This window comes from Plecotus auritus (genome assembly GCF_963455305.1).
Source record: "Plecotus auritus genome assembly, chromosome: 6".
NCBI lineage: Eukaryota > Metazoa > Chordata > Mammalia > Chiroptera > Vespertilionidae > Plecotus > Plecotus auritus.
In genome coordinates this window covers 57691742-57714440 of record NC_137773.1, presented here as the reverse complement: position 1 = coordinate 57714440, position 22699 = coordinate 57691742, and positions in this window count along the sequence as shown.

Below are 22699 nucleotides of genomic sequence, written 5' to 3'. Positions count from 1 at the left end.
GTTCTCCACAGTGGCTGCACCAGTCTGCATTCCCACCAGCAGTGCACGAGGGTTCCTTTTTCTCCGCATCCTCACCAACACTTGTCGTTTGTTGATTTGTTGATGATAGCCATTCTGACAGGTGTGAAATGGTATCGCATTGTTGTTTTGATTTGCATCTCTCGGATAATTAGTGACTTTGAGCATGTTTTCATGTGTCTCTTGGCCTCCCTTCTGTCTTCTTTCGAAAAGATTCTATTTAGGTCCGTTGCCCATTTTTTTTATTGGATCATTTATCTTCCTTTTATTAAGTTGTATAAGCTGCCTGTAGATGTTGGAGATTAAACCTTTATCAGTGATAACATGTGCAAATATGTTCTCCCATACAGTGGGGTTTCTTATTGTTTTGTTGATGGTTTCTTTTGCTGTGCAAAAGCTTTTTATTTTGATGTAGTCCCATTTGTTTATTTTCTCTTTGGCTTCCATTGCCCTAGGGGCAGTATCAGTGAAGAAGTTCTTTCGGCATATGTCTGAGATTTTGCTGCCTGTGGATTCCTCTAGTATTTTTATGGTTTCCCATCTTATGTTTAAGTCCTGTATCCATTTTGAGTTTATTTTTGTGTATGGTGTAAGTTGGTGATCTAGTTTCATTTTTTTGCATGTATCTATCCAATTTTCCCAACACCATTTATTGAAGAGACTGTCTTGACTCCATTGTATGTTCATGCCTCCTTTGTCAACAATTAATTGAGCATAGCATAGTGGTTTGGGTCGATATCTGGGTTCTCTATTCTATTCCATTGGTCTATATGTCTGTTCTTGTGCCAATACCAGGCTGTTTTGAGAACAGTGGCTTTGTAATACAGCTTGAAATCTGGTATTGAGATCCCTCCTACTTTATTCTTCTTTCTCAGGATTGCTGTGGCTATTTGGGGTCTTTTTTTATTCCAGATGAATTTTTGGAGAGTTCTTTCTAGGTCTGTGAAATATGCCATTGGTATTTTAATGGGGAGTGCATTGAATCTATAGATTGCTTTGGGTAGTATAGACATTTTAATGATGTTGATTCTACCAATCCATGAACATGGTATGTTCTTCCATCTGTTTACGTCTTCCCCTATCTCTTTTTTCAGTGTCCTGTAGTTTTCCGCATATAGTCCTTTTACCTCCTTGGTTAAGTTTATTTCTAGGTATCTTAATTTTTTTGGTGCGATGGTAAATGGGATTGCTTTTTTAGTCTCTCTTTCTGTAAATTCACTATTGGTGTATAGAAATGCCATAGATTTCTTGGAATTAATTTTGTATCCTGGTACATTGCCGAATTCATTTAATAAGTCTGTTAGTTTTTTGATGGAGTCTTTCGTGTTTTTTATGTACAATATCATGTCATCTGCAAATAAGGACAGCTTTACTTCTTCTTTTCCAATTTGGATGCCTTTTATTTCTTCTTCTTGTCTAATTGCAATGGCTAATACTTCCAGTACTATGTCAAACAGGAGTGGTGAGAGTGGGCATCCCTGTCTTGTTCCTGTTCTTAGGGGAAATGGTTTTAGTTTGTGCCCATTGAGTATGATGTTAGCTGTGGGTTTATCATATATAACTTTTATTATGTTGAGGTATGATCCTTCTATTCCCACCTTGTTGAGAGTTTTTATCAAGAAAGGGTGTTGGATTTTGTCAAATGCTTTTTCTGAATCAATTGATATGACTATATGATTTTTATCTCTCAATTTGTTTATGTGATGTATCACGTTAATTGATTTGCGGATATTGTACCATCCTTGCATTCCTGGGATAAATCCTACTTGGTCATGGTGTATGATCTTTCTGATGTACTGCTGGATCTGATTTGCTAGAATTTTGTTGAGGATTTTGGCATCTACGTTCATGAGGTATATTGGCCTGTAATTCTCTTTCATTGTGTTGTCTTTATCTGGTTTTGGTATTAGGGTGATGCTGGCTTCATAGAATGAGATTGGAAGTGTTCCTTCCTCTTGAATTTTTTGGAATAGTCTGAGGAGGATAGGTTTTTAGTTCTTCCTTGAATGTTTGGTAAAACTCTCCTGTGAAGCCGTCTGGACCTGGGCTTTTGTTTGCCGGAAGCTTTTTGATGACTGCTTCAATTTCTTCTATAGTTACTGGCATATTGAGCTGTTTAGATTCTTCCTAATTGAGTTTTGGAAGGTTATATTTTTCTAGGAATATGTCCATTTCCTCCAGGTTGTCCAGTTTGTTGGAATAGAGTTGTTCATAGTATTTTTTAACAATCCTTTGTATTTCGGCAGGATCTGTTGTTATTTCACCTCCTTCATTTCTGATTTTGTTTATTTGGGTCCTTTCTCTTTGCTGCTTGGTGAGCCTGGCTAGAGGTTCATCAATCTTGTTTATCCTTTCAAAGAACCAGCTCTTGGTTTTGTTGATCTTTTGTATTGTTTCTTTGGTCTCTATGTCGTTTATCTCTGCTCTGATCTTTATTATTTCCTTCCTTCTGCTTACAGTGGGCTTTTCTTGTTGCTCTTTTTCTAACTCTTTGAGTTGTAGGGTTAGGTAATTTATTACCATTGTTTCTTATTTTTTGCAGTATGCTTGTAGAGCTATGAACTTCCCTCTCAAGACTGCTAAAATTATTATTTTATGTGTCTTTTGGTGGGTATATGCAACCATTTCTCTCGGGTTTATACTATGACAAGAACTACTGGGTAAATAAGCTGCTAGATACTGCAAAATAATTTTCTAAAGAGCTTGTACTAATTTACAGTCTCACAAAGTATACATATGAGTTTCAGTTGCCCAATATCCTATACCAGTGGTCAGCAAACTGCGGCTCGTGAGCCACATGCAGCTCGCAAGCCACGGTTTGCCGCTCTGTTGACTAATGAGTTTGCTGACCACTGGGATAGGGGCTTAATCACAAGGAACAACAACAGCCTGTAATTATTGGAATCGAGAGTCTAGGTCAGTGGTCGGCAAACTCATTAGTCAACAGAGTGGCAAACCGTGGCTCACAAGCCGCATGTGGCTCGCAAGCCGCAGTTTGCCAACCACTGACCTATACCATATGTGGTCCCGATTTGCAATCTTATTAATTTAGTCTTTCTGATGTGTGTGTAATAGGATCTCATTGGTTTTACTTTGCATTTTTTAATGAGTAATGATGTTGAGCTTTTTCTCATGCCCTTGTTGGTTTTATTGAAGACAATTTTATGAAGTGTCTATTTACATCCTTTGGCCATTTAGTAATGAGGTTATTTATCTCTTAATTAATGATTTGTAAAGCTCTTTTTATATCTGGAACTCAAGCCTTTGTTGGAAGTATGTATTATGAATATTTTCCCAGCATGTGTCTTCCCTGTTCACTCTTTCAATGGTCTCTCTTGAAAATCAAAAGTTCTTCATTTTAATGAAGTTCAATTTATCAATCTTTCATTTTATAGTTAGTGTTCTTGTATTTTATTTAATTAAACTACATGCCTGAAGGTAAAGGAGATATTCTTCTAGAAGCTTTATTATTTTGCCTTTTATATTTACTTTTTAAATTTATTTTTATTTTTGAAAGTATACAGATTCCCCTTTTTTCCCCCATTGACACCCTCAACCCCATACTGACATCCCCCCAACCCCGAGGTTCACCCATCCAGGCCTTCACTGAACTATTGTCTGTGTCCATGGATTATACATATATGTGTACAAATACTTTGGTTGATCTCTTCCCTCCATCCCCCTTCCCTCTGAGATTCGTCAGTCTGTTCCATGTTTCTGTCTCTGGATTACCTTTTATATTTAGACCTTTGATCCTCCTTGAATACAATTTGTTATAAGGATTCTTCCACTCCATGAAAATGGTATGTCATTCTACATACCTTCCTTAATTACTTGTAACAGCATTTTGTACTTTCTAATATAGAATTTCTATATGTATTTCACACTGCTAACTTATTCCTATAAATGTTCATGATTTTTGGTACTATTGTAAGTATTAATTATTTATTATCAGAAATACATTAGAAATACCAATAATTTTAAATTGACATTGCATCCAAAAATCTTGCTAAATTTGTATATTAAAGAGACCGTTTTGTAGATTACTTTGGATTTTCTATGTACATAATCAGGTGATCTAAAAAAGTAATAGTTTTACTTCTTTCTTTTTGGTATTTACACTTCCATTTATTTCTCTTGCTTTTTTGCCCTGGATATGACCTCCAAAATAATGTTGAATAGAAATGGTGATAGGGAGCATCCTCTCTTCTTCCCAAAATAAGGTTGGGGGGAAGCATTCAATATTTAAACTAATTGTGAGGGTAGTTTGATATTTTTTATATGTTTTTATCAATTTAAATTACTCCTTTGTGGTCACAGTTTCCTTTGAGTTCTTATCATGAATGTGGGTTGAGTTTTATCAGTTTTTTTTTATATATTTACTAGAGGCCCATTGCAGGAAGATTCCTGCAAGAACAGGGCTTCCTGGGGCCTGAGTGAAGCCCGCCCAGGCGGGCTTCCCTCCCACCTCCGCTGCCCCTCCCCCAACCCCCGCACTTTCCCTCCCGCCCCCACTGCCCTGTGCTTTCCCTTCCCTCCCGCCACAGCCGCTGCTCCCCACCCCACACTTTCCCTCCCGCCACCGCCCAGCGCTTTTCCTCCCTCCCGCTGCCGCCCCCCCCCCCACACTTTCCCTCTCACAGCCACTGCCGCCACTGCTGCTGCCCAGTGCTTTCCCTCCTGCTGCCACCACTGCCCCGCTTTCTGCTTTCCCTCCTTCTTCCTTCTATGCTGTCTTCAGTCTTCACTCTGCATCTGCTTATGCAAATTAACTACCATCTTTGTTGGGTTAATTTGCATACTCGCTCTGATTGGCTGGTGGGCATAGTGGAGTGATGGTCAATTTGCATGTTTCTCTTTTATTAGTGTAGACTAGAGGCCCAGCACACGAAATTCATGCATGGGTACAAAGGCCTGACCTGCGATCAGGGTCATCTTCCCCAGATGCCCGCAGCCAGCCCCGCTCCCTGCTGCCATCCACCCCAGGTCCCCCGTTTGTCATCGGGTGATTGGTGCCTGATGGACGGGGGAAGGGACTGAGAGGTTGGCTGTTCCCATCCACTCACGGGCCCCACCCCCCAAAACGGTTGGCCATCAGGCAATCAGAGCCTGGTAGCCAGGGAAAGGGACCAAGAGGTGGTCAGTGCACCTTATAATGACTGTGATGACTGGTCCAGTGGTCATTCTGGTCATTTTGCCATTAGGGTCAATTTGCATATTACCCTTTTATTATATAGGAATAGAGGCATGGTGCATGGGTGGGGGCTGGCTGGCCTGCCCTGAAGGGGGCCATGGATTGGGGTGGGGGTCCCCGCTGGGACAGGGCCGGCCTGGGCAAGGGGCCTGGGGCAGTTTGCAGGCCAGCCACACCCCCGGCTTTGTCAGGAAGGATGTCCGGTCTAATTAGCATATTATCCTTTTATTAGTATAGGTTGAGATTATCATGTGTCTTTTTCTCATTCTGTTAATGTGATGAATTAGATTTATTTTTTTATTGGTTAACTTTTTAATGTTAAGCTAACCTTATATTTCTTGGATAAACTTTACTTAGTCATGAAATATTAGCCTTTTCCAATTTTCCCAGATTCAGTTTGCTAATCTTATGTTTAAGAATTTCTCTAATTTTGCCCTCACCAGTTTGGCTCAGTGGATAGAGCATCGGCCTGCGGACTCAAGGGTCCCAGGTTCGATTCCGGGCACATACCCAGTAGGAGGTGTGCAGGAGGCAGCTGATCGATGTTTCTCTCTCATCAATGTTTCTAACTCTCTATCCCTCTCCCTTCCTCTCTGTAAAAATCAATAAAATATATTTTTTTAAAAAAGAATTTCTCTAATTTTCCATTCTCTTGATGTTTAATTTTCAGGTTATAGAATTAGGATTATGTTGGTCTCATAAAACAGGAGGTGGTATCTCTTTCTAGAATCTCTGAAGTTTATGTTAAATTGACTTTTTTTTTCTTTAAATATGTGGGAGAATTTGCCAGTAAGCCATCTCTTCCTGGAGTTTTCTTTGTGGTAATGTTTTTAATTGAGGATTTAATTTCTTTAACAGATACAACCTATTGAGATTTTTCAATTACTTCTTGTATTGGTCTTGGTAAACTGTGTTTGTCAATATATTTTCCCATTCTATTTTAGGTGTTAAATTATTGTTAAAAAGTTGTGCAAAATATGCTTTATTATAATTTTAATTTAATTTCATACATCCTAAATTTGCACAGTTAAAAACATTTCATCCCTCATAGTAATTATTGTTTTCTGTCTCTTTTATGTCTTGATCAGTCTTGCTAGGTGTTGATAAATTTTATTGACGTATTCAAAGATTCAGCTTATTTTAGTCTGTGCTCTCCAGAAAAACAGAACAAATAAAGAATCTTTATTTATATTTGTTTTTACCAGTTTGAATATGATGTACCTAGTGATTGTTTCTTTGTATTTATTCTGTTTAGGGTTCACAAAAGTGCTTTAGTCTATAGGTTGATATCTTTCATCAATGTGGGGAAAATGTTTACCATTAGTTCTCACATATTACTCTGTCCTGATCTCTTTCTTCTTTCCCTGAGACTATAATTACATGAATATTAGATAATTTGCATTGACCCCCCATGTTTCTTGTACTCTTTTCTGTTTCTTTCTGTTATTTCTCCATATATCATTTTGTCATGTGTCTGAATTACTGTGCCCAGTCTATGGTTAATCCAAGCAAATGCGTTCTTAAATTTAAATGTGGTGTATATCAGTTCTAGAATGATCATGTAATTATTTTTATAATATTGAGTTCTCTGTTGAAATGTCTACCTTTTCATCTTTCCTTCTATATTCTGTATCATACTCAAAATAGTATTTTTTTTAAGCTCTTATCTGGTAACTGCAATATTTGAATTATCTCTGCATTGTATTCTCCATTAGGCCTCATTTTCATGCATGTTTGCATTCAATATTTTTTAGGGTGATTACTATTTTGCTGTTTACTTTTTTTCTTTAAATTGGAGATTTAGTCCTATATAAGTGGAAGAGGGAGATCAAATTCCTATTTTCCTCAGATGATAGCCATTGTTCTTTATTAAGTAACCCATCTATTTCTCCACCAATGTGATGATGCCTTGAAGCTAGTTAACTCTCCTGCTCTCTACCATATTTTATCACTCAATTTGGGACTAGATAATAGAAAATTTATATTCATGTATATTTACATGTATATGTGTATGGTTTTTTTCCTTTGAAACTACTAAGCATAAAATGTATTTGATAACAATAATTTCCCATTTCATTTTCTGTTTCCACATTCCTGTACATGGGTTGATTAATTGTACTAAAACGCTGTAATAGATAGGTCAAATATTTTATTTCCGTCTTCTGTTGATGTTAAACACATGGACTCTTGATGTGCATTTTCCTTTGATATATAGTAATCTTCAGACATTATGTTTGAAACAAAACTTTTCCATGTTTCTGTATCATAAAATAAGGGCATTATAAATTCTTCACCCATTTCAAGACCTTCTGCATAATGAAATTGTGAAATTCTGTAGGTTTAGATATTACTAGTTGATTTCACCACACAGTTGAAGTTATGACTACTTTATTCAGACTCTGATATATCTGCTATTACTTTTTACATTTTTTCCAATATCAATGCTAAAAGATACTGAAAACCCTTTAGAAAAGCACTCTTAAATTTCTCCATGCCTAATTTCATAACAATAACATGTTTGTTTGAACTCAGAACTCAGATTTCCTTTACCTTCCCCGATATCCATTTTTAATTCCCATACCTATTTTGTTAACCTGTTAGGAGTTATGAAACAGTTAACATAAAAGAGATGATCAGCTGAGCATTATTTATTCATTTTTAAAGGTATGCTTTTCTCTACTTCATTTGCAAAGTTGATCCCATACAACTTTTGTAGCCTGTCCTGAAAAATCTCACCTCAATGAATTAGGCACCAATATTAACTCTGTCTTAGAGAGGGAATTAGTGCATATGTTCTCCAAAAGGTGCTCATCTAGTTATTTCCCATTTTCACCTTTACAGGTATTAATTTACCTGACATATCTAGGTGACACCTTTGGATCTGAGAAAATCAGAGTAGTAGATAATGGAAATAAATCTTCAAAGGAACTGGGCCAAGACATGAACCAGACCTATAAAGGGATTGCCTAAGATGATAGATAACTAAGAAGATACCAAGAGCTAATTCACAATTTTTCTTAGACCAGTAGTAGTTATGAATAACTATCAGTATAGTTCCTCAGAGAGGATGGAAACATTATACCCAGAAAATCAGTGATGTGATGAAATGAACACAAACTTTTTGGTTAGCTCTGATGCCAGACCTAAGTCCACAATTAACTCCATGACTTAGGACAAGTTACTGAGCCTCTGTTTCACCATCTGTAAACTGTGTATAGTAATAGATACCTCAGAGAATTATGAAAATTAAGTAATGAAACACATCTAGCACATGATAAGGGCTCACTTAATGTTAGCTTAAAAAATCTATTTCAATAGAAAAATAAATCCCCCCAAATTAGAGGGTTAGTTAAATTCCCTCCAGTTCTGCCTTTCTGATTGTATAACTCCAAATGAAGACAGAAGAATCAGGGAAGCAATTCATGCTTGGCTCTTAGGTGGAGGTTCAGATGCCACCAAACAACCCATCTATAGCATGGCGTGCTCACATACTATTGGTTTTAGCGTATACACTACAATACCATCCAGAATATTCACTAAAGCTCTGGGACAAAAAATAAATACTCTAGTTAAGCAGACAGACTTTTCCTTGATTGGAATTACGGTATCTAAATTCAAACTTAATTCCCAGAATATATCCATTTCCAACATGCCTGAGAACACTGATACAGTCCATATATCTCCTACCTTAAAGGAGTCCCTGCAAACAACTTGTAAATACTGCTTGTTACAATTTTTAAAAGACATATTTAATAATGACCTTCAATGTGTACTCATGGGAGATACTGATGGGGAAAATGGTGAGGTTTCTTCTAGTTCACTCCTGTTGAAACTTTTTAATGGTTCTGTTTGTATTTACAATTGGTTTGTCAAAGTGTATTCTGTGTTTCTTAATATTGTTTTTCTGATATTTTTTAAGGTAGTGGATTTAAAAAATAATGGTAATTTAACAATGATGTAGCCCCTGAGATTACTTTATGTTTCACTGAATGCCATCATAATAATAATAGGATGTATGTTTAAAAGAGCATTACTTTTTAGTGCCTTGTTTTACCTGGTTTTAATTCTAATCCCACCACTGCTAGCTACCAGTGTGTGACCTTTCACAAATGCTTAACTATTCTGACCCTCAGTGTCCTCATTTGCATAAAGATTGAATTAGTTCAGACATAGTGATATGAAACCTGTGTAGGTCGCAAAACATTAGTTCTTACTTCCCATTGCTATATTTCCTCTGCATTATCATCATGAGAATTGAATCATATTTAATAAAGAATAGCCTACCATCTCTATCCATATATATCTTTTACAAGTTTCTCCTTTTTACTTCCATACCCTGACACCACCAAAATGGTGGCATCAATTAAAGGTAAATAAAGACTAAGGAATTGCTATAGATGAAAGGAAACTAAAGAGACATGGCAACTAAATGTAACCTGTGATTCTGGATGGCATCCTGATATATAATGGACTTTAGTCAAATAATTGGTGAAATATAAATAAAATGTCTAGCTGCAATAGCAGTACTTTATCAAGGTTAATTTCTTGATCTTTGATGATCATTGTAATGTGGTTATATAAGATAATATCTTTGTTTATAGTTGCACATATAATACTCCTTTAGTCTAAGTATTTAATATATTTAATATACATATAGTTAATCCTTATTATTGATATGTTCCATTTTTTAATTCCTCACTAAACTTTATTTGTAACCAAAAAATCAGTATTTGTAGTGCTTGTTCAGTCATTCATGGATACATGCAGAGTGGTGAAAAGTTGTCACCAAACACACACTTCCAGTTGAGGTCCAATAAACGTTGCTCTGCCTTCTCGTTTTTACTGTCATACTGTAAATTAGTGTCCTTTTTGTGGTCAATTTAGTGCCACATGTTTTGCATTTTTGTGGGGTTTTTTTGTTGATGATTTTGCTGTTTAAAATGGCCCCCATCATAGTACTGAAGTGCTGTCCAGTGTCCCTAGGACAACAAGACTGTGATGTGCCTTACAAGGAAAAGACATGTGTTAAATAAGCTCCATTCTGGGACTGTTAGAGTGCTGTTGGTCCTGAGGTCAAGGTTAACGAATCAACAATATGCTTTAAAAGTGTCTTTAAACAGAAACACACATTAAAAAGGCTTTGTATTGATGGGTTGAAGAAAATGTTGTGAGCAGAGGCTTATGGGAACCCAACCTTGTATTTCCCTAGGAACTCGGTATTTGCTAATTCAGTGTTTGTGGCGATTCATAGAACCAAAATACCATGAATGAAGATGATACAGAGAAACGGGGAAAGAATAAGAAAGCAAATGTAGTACAATGTTAGTTGGGCAAATCTGGAAGAAGAATATACAGGAATTCTTTCTACTATTTCTATAGCTTTCCTATATGTCTGAATTTTAAAGTGAAAAAAAAATCTGCACCCTTGAAGCAGGACCCTTTTTTCAGGCCCAAGAACAATCTAGAGACGCTGGGAAAAGATGTAGAATGTTGCTGGGCAGGCATCAATTTTCTTGGGGTGACATGAGTCACATAATTAGGAGGGTATAACCATGGTCAAAAGAGAAAAGGTACAAGAGGTGTGTGCCTCAAATTAGGAGCCCTGAATATGAAAAGAATCATGGGATCATAAGCCACTCAGATTTGTAGAATATTGGAAAGCATGGTATGGGATACATTAGAGCCAGCACTTCAGGTTTAAAACCTTAAACAATGAGAGGTAATTGGAAATGCTGCTCTTAAGGATGCACACTGCTTCCATGGCGCTGGGTCAGCCTGACACCTTTAAAAGAAGCAGGCAGGACCAGATATTTCCTTCCTCTGTATTAATATTCATCTTTTCTCAACATTGTAATTCTGCCAGAGCCATTTGTCAAAACTTCTTTTGATAAAAAATGAGGTACAAAAAACAACTGATGAACAACAACAAAAACCATCTGTTCCATCTGAAGAAAAATGTTTATTTGTGTACTGAAATTGATAGATCTGTTTATTTGGTTGTGTGAATTAGGGAGTGGCTTTCTGCTTGTTTGTTTAAGAAATAAGTGCAATTAACAATATTTCCTGGACATATTCTTAAATGTATTTTTATGAGAGCATAGCATACACACAAAAGAGTGCATAAATCATAAATGTACAGCTTAATAGCTTTTCACAAAGTGATCTACAGAGAATCTTGGGACAGCAGTAGTATTCAAATTCTCTCCCAGAGAGCTATTTCCCCCAAGGGCTCCACTATCTCAACTTCTGTAAATTAGTTTTGCCTGTTTTTGAACTTTATATAAATGCTGTCATGCAGTATGCACTCTTTCCTATCTGGTTTCTTTTATTTAACTTTATCTTTATGAGAGTCATGGTGGTTTTACCATGTAACAATGGATTATTTTTTCTCATTGCTATATAGTATTCTATTGTTTGAAGATATCAAAACTTATTTATATAGTCTACTATTGATGGATATTTGGGTTGTTTGCAGCTTGGAGCAAGTATAAACAATACTGCTGTGTATACTCTTATATTGTGTTTTGGTACACAGCTATACACAGGGCTTATACTTAAACTAGTGGCCCAGTGCATGAAATTCGTGCATGGGGGGTGGATATTCCTCAGCCCAGCCTGCACCCTCTCCAATCTGGGACCCCTCAAAGGAAGTCCTACTGCTGGTTTACAGGGATCGGGCCTAAACCAGCAGTCAGACATCCCTCTCACAATCCAGGACTGCTGGCTCCAGCCACTCACCTGCCTGCCTGCCTGATTGCCCCTAACCATTCTGCCTGCCGGCCTGCTTGCCCCAAACTGCCCCCTGCCTCCGGCCTGCTCACTCCCAAATGCCCCCCTGCCAGCCTGATCACCCCCAACTGCCCCCTGTGCCAGCCTGCTCGCCCCCACTGCCCCCCTGCTGGCCTGCTCACCCCCACCTCCTCTCCCCAATGGCCTGCTCACCCCCACTGCCCCACTGCCCCCCTGCTGGCCTGCTCACTCCAAACTGCCCCCCCCCCCCGCTGTCCTGATCACCTCCAACTGGCCCCCACTGATGGCCTGCTCCACCCCCAACTGGCCCCCCTGCTTGTCTGCTTACCCTCAACGGCCTCACCCCCCACCAGCCTGATCACCCACAACTGCCATCCCATCCTGGCCTGATCACTCCCTGGCGACCCAAGCTCCCAGCCCCTCCTTTTTTTCTTTCTTTTTTTTTTTTTTTCAGTGCCTCCTAGAGTGGAGGCCAGGACTGGAAGCAAATATCTGGGATTTATTTATCTTCTATAATTGAAACTTTGTAGCCTTGAGTGGAGGCCAGGGCTGGCCAGGGCAGGCGGGAAGCTTGGCTTCCTCCATCGCTGGGGCAACCCAAGCCTCCTGCTGGCTCCAGCTCCATGGCCGCTGCCATCTTGGTTGGGTTCATTTGCATACTCACTCCTGATTGGCTGGTGGGCATGGCTTGTGGGCATAGCGGAGGTATGGTCGATTTGCATGTTTCTCTTTTATTAGTGTAGACCAGTGGTCAGCAAACTGCGGCTCGCGAGCCACATGCAGCTCGCTAGCCATGGTTTGCCGCTCTGTTGACTAATGAGTTTGCCGACCACCTGTGTAGTCCGTTGGGTATGTGTATATTCAGTATTTAGCTTTAATATGTCAGTTTTCAGAGTTGTTAGTTAAATCAATGTGTAACCTCACCAGCAGTCTATGAAAATTATTCTAGGAAACTTTTTATTGTTGTTTTCTACCTTTATTTGGTGGTATTCAGAGACAATTCTCTGAAAAAACAAACAAAACAAAAAAACACCTATTTTTTGGAAGGTAAAAGTTTTTGGTGACCAAGTACATGAACAAATATTTAAAATATTCCATGGACATAAAATAAAAATTGCAAATTCTATGCTTATATATACACACAATCACAAAAGTAGGACCTGAGTAACTATGGAGGCATAGTGTATTCCAAAGGCAATATCATACAATGCCCGTCTTCCCCAAATTAATATATTTATCAAATATATTTCATTTAAGTTAAAATAAATAATTTTTATAGTATAAAAATTATATTAAATTTTATGCACAAAGGCAATTATAAAAAAATTGACAATAACTAAACCTGAAAATAAAATAGTAAAGGGATTCTTGTCTAACTAAATACATTGCATTACCATCAAGTTACTATAAAACTTAGAATATGTTAGCATGGGAATAGTCAAAGAGGAGAATATAGAGTCTAGAAATTTATTAACTACATATGAATTTTATGTATAATAAGTGATTTTATATTGGATAATATGCACTTTATTCTCTATCCATCCAGAAAAATACAATTATACCCTATATGATACCACATTAAAAAATAAATCACACATGAATTTAAAAATTAAATGTTAAAAAAGTAAGTATAGTATTAAAATATTTTTTAAAATACTTGTGTAACTTTGAGAATGACTTAAGAACATTGTGGATAGGATTTCCAGAACTATGTTGAATAAGAGAGGTAAGAATAGACATCTTTGTCTTGGTTCCTGATCGTAAAAGAAAAGCTTTCAGTTTTTCACCATTGAGTATGATATTAGCTGAGGGTTTGTCATTTATGACCTTTATTATGTTGAGGTACTTTCTTCTATAAGCATATTGTTGAGTGTTTTAATCATAAGTGGAAATATAAACTGGTACGGCCAATATGGAAAACATACTGGAGGTTCCTCAAAAAACTAAAAATAGAGTTACCATATGAGTCAGCAAACCCTTTTCTGGATATCTGAAAAATTTGAAAACATTTATTTGCAAAAATATATGTACCCCTATATTAATTATATCATTGTTTATGGTGATCAAGACATGGAAACAAACAAAATGTTCTTCTATAGATGATTGGATAAAGATGTAGTACATATTTACAATTCAATACTATTAGAAAAGATGAAATATTGCCATTTGCAACAATATGGATGGACATTGAGAATATTATGCTAAGCTAAATAAGTCAGTCATAAAAAGCTAAGAACCATATGATTTCATCTCATGTGGGATATAACATTGAAATTCACAGACACAACCAACAGTATTGATGGTTATCAAAGGGAAGGGGGTGGGGTGGGAGTATAGTAAAGTGTAAAGGGGGTCAAATATATGGTGACAGAAGATGATTTGATTTTGGGTGGTGGGAACACAAAGCAATATAGAGATCATGTATCATAGAAATGTACACTTGGCATCCATATAATCTCAACCAATGTCATCCCAATAAATTTAATAAAATAAGTTAAAAAAATTGTAGAGCTCAGAAACCTAAAGAAGATTATCAATGGATTTAAGTACATAAATATATAAACTTTCTGTCAAAATTCAAAAATACACTGGGAGAAAATATTTGCAATATATATGACAAAGCTTTTGATCTAAATAATGGCTGAATAAATTACATTTTAAAACTCAATGTTACTCAATTATTTAAAAATAATGTATTGGATCTATGTGCATTGACCTGAAAATTTTCCTTTAAGAAGGAAAAATATGTGCATTCTAGAAAGATGATGCCAGTAGTACAGCATTTGGATCTTTCTGAATCCTCACATAAAAATAGTAAAAGAAGCTAGAGAGCTAAAACAAAATATTCACAGCAAAGCTTAAGGTAGCATTTTGAAAAGTTTTAAGTATTATCAGTAATCATAATTAGTAATATTAGTTTTATTATGAAACTTTTATATGTGTAAAGTATAATAAAATACCAAGTAGGATAAAATCCAAAAAAATACAGTTAGGCATATCATATTTAAACTATAGTAAATCAATGATAAAGAAAAAAATCTTGAAAGAAATCAGAGGAAAAATACTTTAGTTGCAGAAGAGCAAAAATTACATGAAAGAAGGAAAAATATGTCCATTATATGAAATCTCCTCAAAAACCATGCAAGCAAAATGAGAGTGAAGTGAAATATTTAAAAGTATTGAGAGAGAAAAAAACAAAAACCAACCTAAAAGTCTGTAGCCAGTGATGTTATCTTTCAAAAGTGAAAAACTTGGAAGGTAAACAAGATGTTCTTTAGTAGGTGCATGGATATATAAACTGTAATATGTTCAGATAATGGAATATTACTCAGTGCAAAAAAAAGAAGAATGACATTAGGTGGGTAGTTTGGAATCAGCCATAGTGGAAGCATTTACACCATGGAAATCAGCAAACAAATCAACACTCTACCTACCACCAAAGCTACATGTTAAACATTCTTCTGAAGACTATAGTCCAGCAGATTCAATGTTTCATAGGATATGGGGAAGTTGAGCTTCACCTGTCTTCCTTTGCCTAGAATCTGGTTGTTCTTAATTTTAATTTTTTTATATTCTCCATTTGTAATCCACAAATAAATCAAAATTTTATTACTCCTGGAATACTAACATTTGTTCGTAATTATTTTTAAATCACTAAAAGAAGGTGGGGAAAGAGTAGAAGTTGACAGAGTATAAGAAGTTGGAAAGTACTCCTGCAATGTTGCTGTACAGTGTAGAAATCTGAGAGCAGAACAAAACATTTGTAGTACTTTCAAAGCGGCAGAAAGAGACAATTGTAAAATTTTGCTTTTCTTAGGTAATATAAAGTTCTGATTGTTTTCTTCCCCTCCAAACCATAACTATTGCTAATCCCACCATATGGAAATAGCTCTGATTCCCCACAGGACAGCATATGAAAGTAGTTCTAGATTTGTGTATTTTTGGCTGAGATGACCAATGCCCTAAAGAACGTTGTCACATCTATGTCGAACCAGTAAGCAACTTTCTGTCAGACTAGTTTGAGATACGTTTCTAGGAAACACCATCCTTGCTGGCACACACATCATTCCTTTATCCTCTCAGCTACTTTTACATGAACGCCTCAGAGATTAAAACTTAGTGCACCCACAGAAGGGTGGGTCAGGGGCCAGTGGTCAGAGATTTTTAAACAGGTGATGGCAAGCAAGAGTGTGACAGTAGCATCAGTAAAGTTCATCTTTATAATGGAAGATAAATATTATTCCTTAACCTAATAAGAAAAGAGGCAGATGTTATATAACCAAAGCCTTCCAACCCCACCCCTTGCCAAGCCTGGGTTGCTGGCAGCCACCCTCGATAAACAGAATTAGAACACACCACACAGATAAACTATGTAACATGTGTCAATGGAAGCAGAAGTGGGAATCCCAGCAGCAGCAAACAAACCCTGTTGCCTAGCAACACTGTGGCCATGTGCCGTACAGTAACATCAAGCCCAAGCCTTGAAGCAAGACTCTAATTCCTCATCCATGGAGTCATACATACCAGAATTATAGGCTCTCATGCTATAGGCTTCTGAGTGAAAGGGGAAACTCTGATTGTGAATTGTACCACGGCTTTCCTCATCATGCCAGTGGGAGAAATAGACCATGAGTCCAACTAGAATTTTCATTGCTACGTGACTGTTCCAGGAATGATGCAGGGACACTTAACGATAGCAGTAAATCACTGTGAGGATAGAGACAAAGTATGTTACCATGTTGAGAATAGCATTCACACCATTGTTATATTTATATCTTTTTAATTTATAGCAAACTACATCCCATTTACATTTAATTCTGGGGAAAGCAGAATAAACAGTTGAGGTTTCATAATTTAACAGCCCCATAACACACATACATGTTTACATGCACAAAAACTATGAAGATGAGTGAGGGTTACAAAAAGTCAAGCCTGCTCCTAGTCATTTCCTCTGCTGTCAAAACATCTTGGACTCATAAAAGCCCCATTTGTTTTCAGTAATTATTCTGGATGTCTCCATCCTGACAGGTGAGTTTCAAACATTTTCATAGGCTTATGAGAGAAGCATACATCATTCGTATTTTATAATGAGACAAACGGGACTTGAGGATTTCATTCCCTACGGAGCTCTTTGGACTTCTTTACGTTCTTGATCACTACCATTTGCTTGCAGAGTTTTTAACTCTTTGTTAAAAGCATAGCTATCCACATCCAAATTTCAACTGAAAGACAATATTCTAATTTCCGTGACATCTTTAGCCTGATCATAATAGCTGCCGCATATTGTATACTTTTTTTCAGGTTCTTAATTTACATCATTTTATATATTTCTTAGAATGATTTTATGGAGTAGATAGCTTACAGATAAGTATACTAACAATCAGAAAAGTTGAAGAACTTGCTGAGGAGTGCATAGTTAGCAAGATGTAGAGCTAAGATTTTTAACTGTCTTCCTAAAAAGCTGTTGAGTTGTCCTACTTCAATATTCTGCCTCAACATGACACACAAGAGTCACTACTCTTCATTCTTGCTGCTTTGATTTCTTGAGTCAGCAAGATGTACACACGCTATTCCAACAATTTTTGTGAAAATGGAGAACAGGAAAGTAGGTATCCTGGATTGTTCCTGATAGGGTATTTCTGCTGGGAATGAACCCAATGAGAAAGATCTGAATTGCCTCTCAGATTCCCTCCTGAGAGTATACTGTAGTTTCAAGGAAGACGGCCATTGCTGTTGTAACTGAGACGGGCTGATTTTTGTTCTGTCTCTGTGAGCTCTGCCCTGGCACTCACATTTCCTGGCCCTTAACTTGATGAATGTTGGCACAGTCCAGTGGCTATTGCTTGCAGGAGTCTTAATGAATGATTGCATTCTGATTGACTTCTCGCCCAGACAAAATGCTGAATATACTCTCTTTTAGTACCCAGTGGCTCTTCCATTACTACCCAGCTGAGGTTCCCATGTAGATCCAAGTCCCTAATAAATTTAATGTTAAATTCAGTCACAAAAGTGCAAACTAGCCATTGTGACTTGCAGCCTGTAGAGAGACATCAAGATTATAGGTGTAGTACCTTCCTCTCCATTTTGCTGTGCATCTAAAACTGTTTTAAAAAATAAAACATGTATGCATGCAATAAGCCTAATCAATGGACACAGACACCAAGGAGGTGAGGGCATTAGTGGTGCGGGGGTGGGGGGGTGGGCAATGGAGGGATAAGGACATGTATGTAATACCTTAATCAATAAAGAAAAATAAATAAAAAATAAAACATTTTTTAAAACAGATAATAGGTGTAAATTTACAAGCATACTTTAATTCTATATGCCTGAAAATCAGTAGGTCAATGAAAAGTAAAACAAAAGGATATGGATTTTTCTTAGAAAGGTAACCAACCACAATTCTGTATCGCTAATTTATTTTTTATATTACTCTTAGGAACAAGTTTCTCCATCTTTGTATATGCAATTTCAATATCATGTGATACTAAGATCCTAATAAAAACACCAGGGGAGGAGATACTGAGAGTACCAGACTGCACGTTTGAATATCCGCATAAACAGTGCAGGTGGAGTGGTAGAAAGAGCTGGAGATTCTATCTGTGTGCCTATCTTTACTTAGGCTTGTAACTTTTATCTCTCCCAGTCTCAGTTTCCTTGCTGGTTGATTAGAGATAATAGTACCACCTTTTTTTTTTTTTTTTTCAGAGTGGAGTTGTGAAACTTAAATAAATAAGATAATGATTGTGAAAGTGTTTCCTAATATAGAGTTCTATATAAATGCTAATATTTAGTAATATGATAGAGAAACGTGATTATTTAGCTGATGTTCTAATTTTTCAGTTTTATAGGTCTCGGGAAAGGAAGACATTAGAGTACTGTGTTTGTTTATATATACTATTTCTTTAATAGCAAAAAACATGAACACATTTCAGAAAGTACTTTTCAAAGCATTCTATTTTGCACATTTGTTTGACAATTCTCTCCTTGCTCTTTCTATTCAAAATGTGGTGTGTGTTTTTTTTTTTCATTATGAGGGCTATATCCTTAATGAAAAATTAGAAAGTATACAAAAGAAGTATGAAAAATTACCTGTAGCACCACTCATATAAAAACATTGTTAATATTTAGTCATATTTATTTTTGGATATTTTCCATATAATTCTACTAGAGGCCCGGTGTACAAAATTCGTACACAGGTGTGGTCCCTAGGCTTGGCCGGCGATTGAAGCGCAAGCATCTTGCTTGGAAGGGCAGGTCCCAGCTGACCTCTGGTCCCTGAGCAGCACCTGGGCCCCCAGGCCCCCACGCGCCCCCCTCTGCCTGAGTCACGGTGCCCAAGTCCCCATGCAGAGATGCGGTGAGTGTGGCCAGATGCCACAGGCTGGGGCACAGCGTGGGCCTCTGGGCCGCCCAGCAGCACCACACAGAAGCCAGGCAGGCAGTGTGCTCTCTCCCACCCGGCCTCGCAGACCAGCTCCTGCGCAAACCCACGGGAAGCCCAGCCTGTGGTTCCAGCGGCTGTGGCCTGGCTTACCCAAAAGAGGCTGCGCAGGGGTGGGGTAGGCTCCTCACAGGCACTTGGCAACTGAGCATGGGGGCTTCCCCAGTGCGTGAGCCCTGGTATCCCGGGAGAGGATAGCGGGGGAGTGAGAGCCAGCTCGGTGGACTCCCTGCATTCTCACCACACCTCCGTCCTCATCACCCCCGCCCCCAGGTAGCCGGCAAGAGGTCCCAGCGTGTCGCCCCCTGGTGGTCAGCGCACATCATAGTGAGCAGTTGAACTCCCAGTAGAGGGGACAATTTGCATATTAGGCTTTTATTATATAGGATATTTTAACCAAATAATAGGATTGTGTTATTTATTGAATCCTATGTAATAATTTTTCTTTTGTAATAGTTACAAATGTTATTGCAATTTTTTTCTTTGTGTCAGTCAGTATTATTCAATAATGTTATTATAGTATATTTTAAATATGACAAAAATAACTTATTATTCCTCTACTAATGGGCATTTTATTTACATTGTTTCTCTATTCAAAGAATTCTGCAGTTAATGTGCACAAATACAAATCTTTGTCCAACCTGTCCAAGAATTGAAAATACTCTGACAAAGAACATGAGTTTTCCTAAGGCTCCTGAAAGATCTGACCAAGTTGTTTTTTTCTCATAAATTGTATCCATTTACACATGCAACAGCCATAAGAGGGTCCATCTCAACAATACTTGTTAACATTGGTTATTATATTTTCAAAAAACATTTGCTTAATTGAAAGCTAGAAAAAGGTACCTTATTTAAAATCTTTTTTATTTATAATGATATTAAGTATTTATGTGCTTAATAATTCAACTAATTGATCTATCATGGTAGTTAAAATCTCTCACAATAACTAAATTTGCTAAAACTACTTGGAATTATCAAAAGCACTTACTTCTCTATTAGTATTACAATATTAATCCATGCATAAGGATTTTCAAATGTTTTTATTTTTGTTATGAATACCACCGCCTTTTGATTAAAATGCCCTCTTAGAGCATTTCATATTTTTGCTTTAAATTCTACCATATGTAATACTAATAGTGCTTTTTTAAAATTAGTATTTGCCTTGCATGTATTTGCCAATATTTCAAAGACATGTGTTTTAGGTGAGGAAATTATAAATAGCCTATCTCTGGATTTGCTCTTTCATTGAGATATTTAGCTAATAGACATTTATTGATCTAACTAATACTTGGTCATGTTTCTATCAATGCATATTTTTTTTTTGTCCTTTTAAAACATTTGCTTGCTAATTTTCCCTATTTATTTTTCCTGAATTGGGTTTAGTTTTGAGGTTTAGGTTTTCTTTTTTTCTGTTGTTTATTATCTTTAATTGGGAAAGAAGAAAACCTACACTTATTCCTTAACTAAATACCTTAAAGCTTTCAAAGACAGCATAAAATTATAGTAAAGTAACCATGAGTTCAGGGCAAACTAATCATTTGTTGACTACCACTGATGAAGAGTAAAATGCTTTGTGCCTTTGATTTCAAGTACTCTCCAATTTCTAGATTTTAACTTAATTAAGAATATTAACCCCTTATTTTCCCTTTTTAATATCATATATAATAGAAGCTATGTATTTTAAACGGAAACCAAATTTTGGAACTCATATGTTACTTTAAAAGTTATTAGACTAATAATGATGTAGACTAGTGGCCCTTTTCAGCCATGCTTTCCCTTGTCAAGAATTCCGGTCTTTGACACTATTTGTTTTATAACTCAGATTTTTGAATTATTTATTTACATTGCCTGGATAGCTTATTATTAATCCATACTCATCAAAGAATGCCTTTCTGTTGCTTTCACACATTGGTAAGTTGACAAAGCCCTATAAGAAAAATAGAAAGAAGGAGGAGGAGGAAGAGGAGGAGGAGGAGGAGGAGGAGGAAGAAGAAGAAAAAGGAGGAAGAGGGGGAAAAGGAGGGTAGGGACAGAGGAGATAAAGAAAAGGTGGAGGAGGGGGGAAGAGGAAGAAAAAGAACATATATTTTGCTTACTACGGTTCAGGTACTCTTCTAAATATTTTAAATACATTAATTTATTTATTCTTAACAATACCCATAAAAAGTACATTTACTATCTGCATGTACTGTTGATGTAAATGAGGCACAAAAGAGGATAGGGATTATACTCAAGTTCCAATAATTAATATTCAGCAATGTAGGTTTTGAAGTCAGGCAGTGTGGGGTCATCCTCCATGACCTTGATCATTAACCTCTATCCCTTTATATTGTAACATTTAATAGCAAAGGAATTAAAAGACAACCAATATCCTCTCTAGGGAACTTGGGCAACCTAGTTAACATATTTTTTTGATTCTTTGTCTTGTCCTTATATTTATGTGATCTTGGATTTTTAAGACTTGAATAAGAATGTCTAAATGTGGTTCTTTTTCATAAAGTTGACCTATAATGAACTTCCCTGTGCATTCTAGCTTTGGTGCTGAGGTCATCCTTTTGGCCGTACTGGAGTTTTCCTTTCTCTATTGACCATTGCTCTTGATTCATTCCTTTTATTTTCCTACTAGAAGCCCAGTGCATGAAATTCGTGCATGGGGGAGGGTCCCCCCAGCCCAGCCTGCACCCTCTCCAATCTGGGACATCCCTCTCACAATCCGGGACCACTGGCTCCTAACTGCTCACCTGCCTTCCTGCCTGATCACCCCTAACTGCCCCCCCCTGCCAGCCTGATCACCCCTAACTGCCTCTACCTGCTGGCCTGATTGCCCCTAACTGCCCCCCATGCTGGCCTGGTTGCCCCCAACTGCCCCCCCTGCCGGTCTGGTCACCCCTCACAGCCCCCCGTGCTGGCCTGGTTGCCCCCAACTGCCCCTCCTGGTTGCCCCTCACTGCCCCCCTCTGCCGGCCTGGTTGCCCCCAACTGCCCCCACTGCCGGTCTGGTCACCCCTCACAGTCCTCATGGTGGCCTTGTTGCCCCCAACTGGCCCCCCTGCTTGCCTGGTCCCCCTCAGGACCCCCCTCTGCTGGCCTGGTCACCCCTCACTGCTCCCCTCTGCCAGCCTGGTCACCCCAAGCAGCCTGCTGTTCAGTTGTTTGGTTGTCCCTCACTAACCCCCCTGCCAGCCTGGTCGCCCCATGCAGCCTGCTGGTCAGTCATTACTGTGAGGGTGTCCTGACCAATTTGCATATTTCCCTTTTATTAGTATAGATTGGTAGAAGTTTCATTTTATATAGCT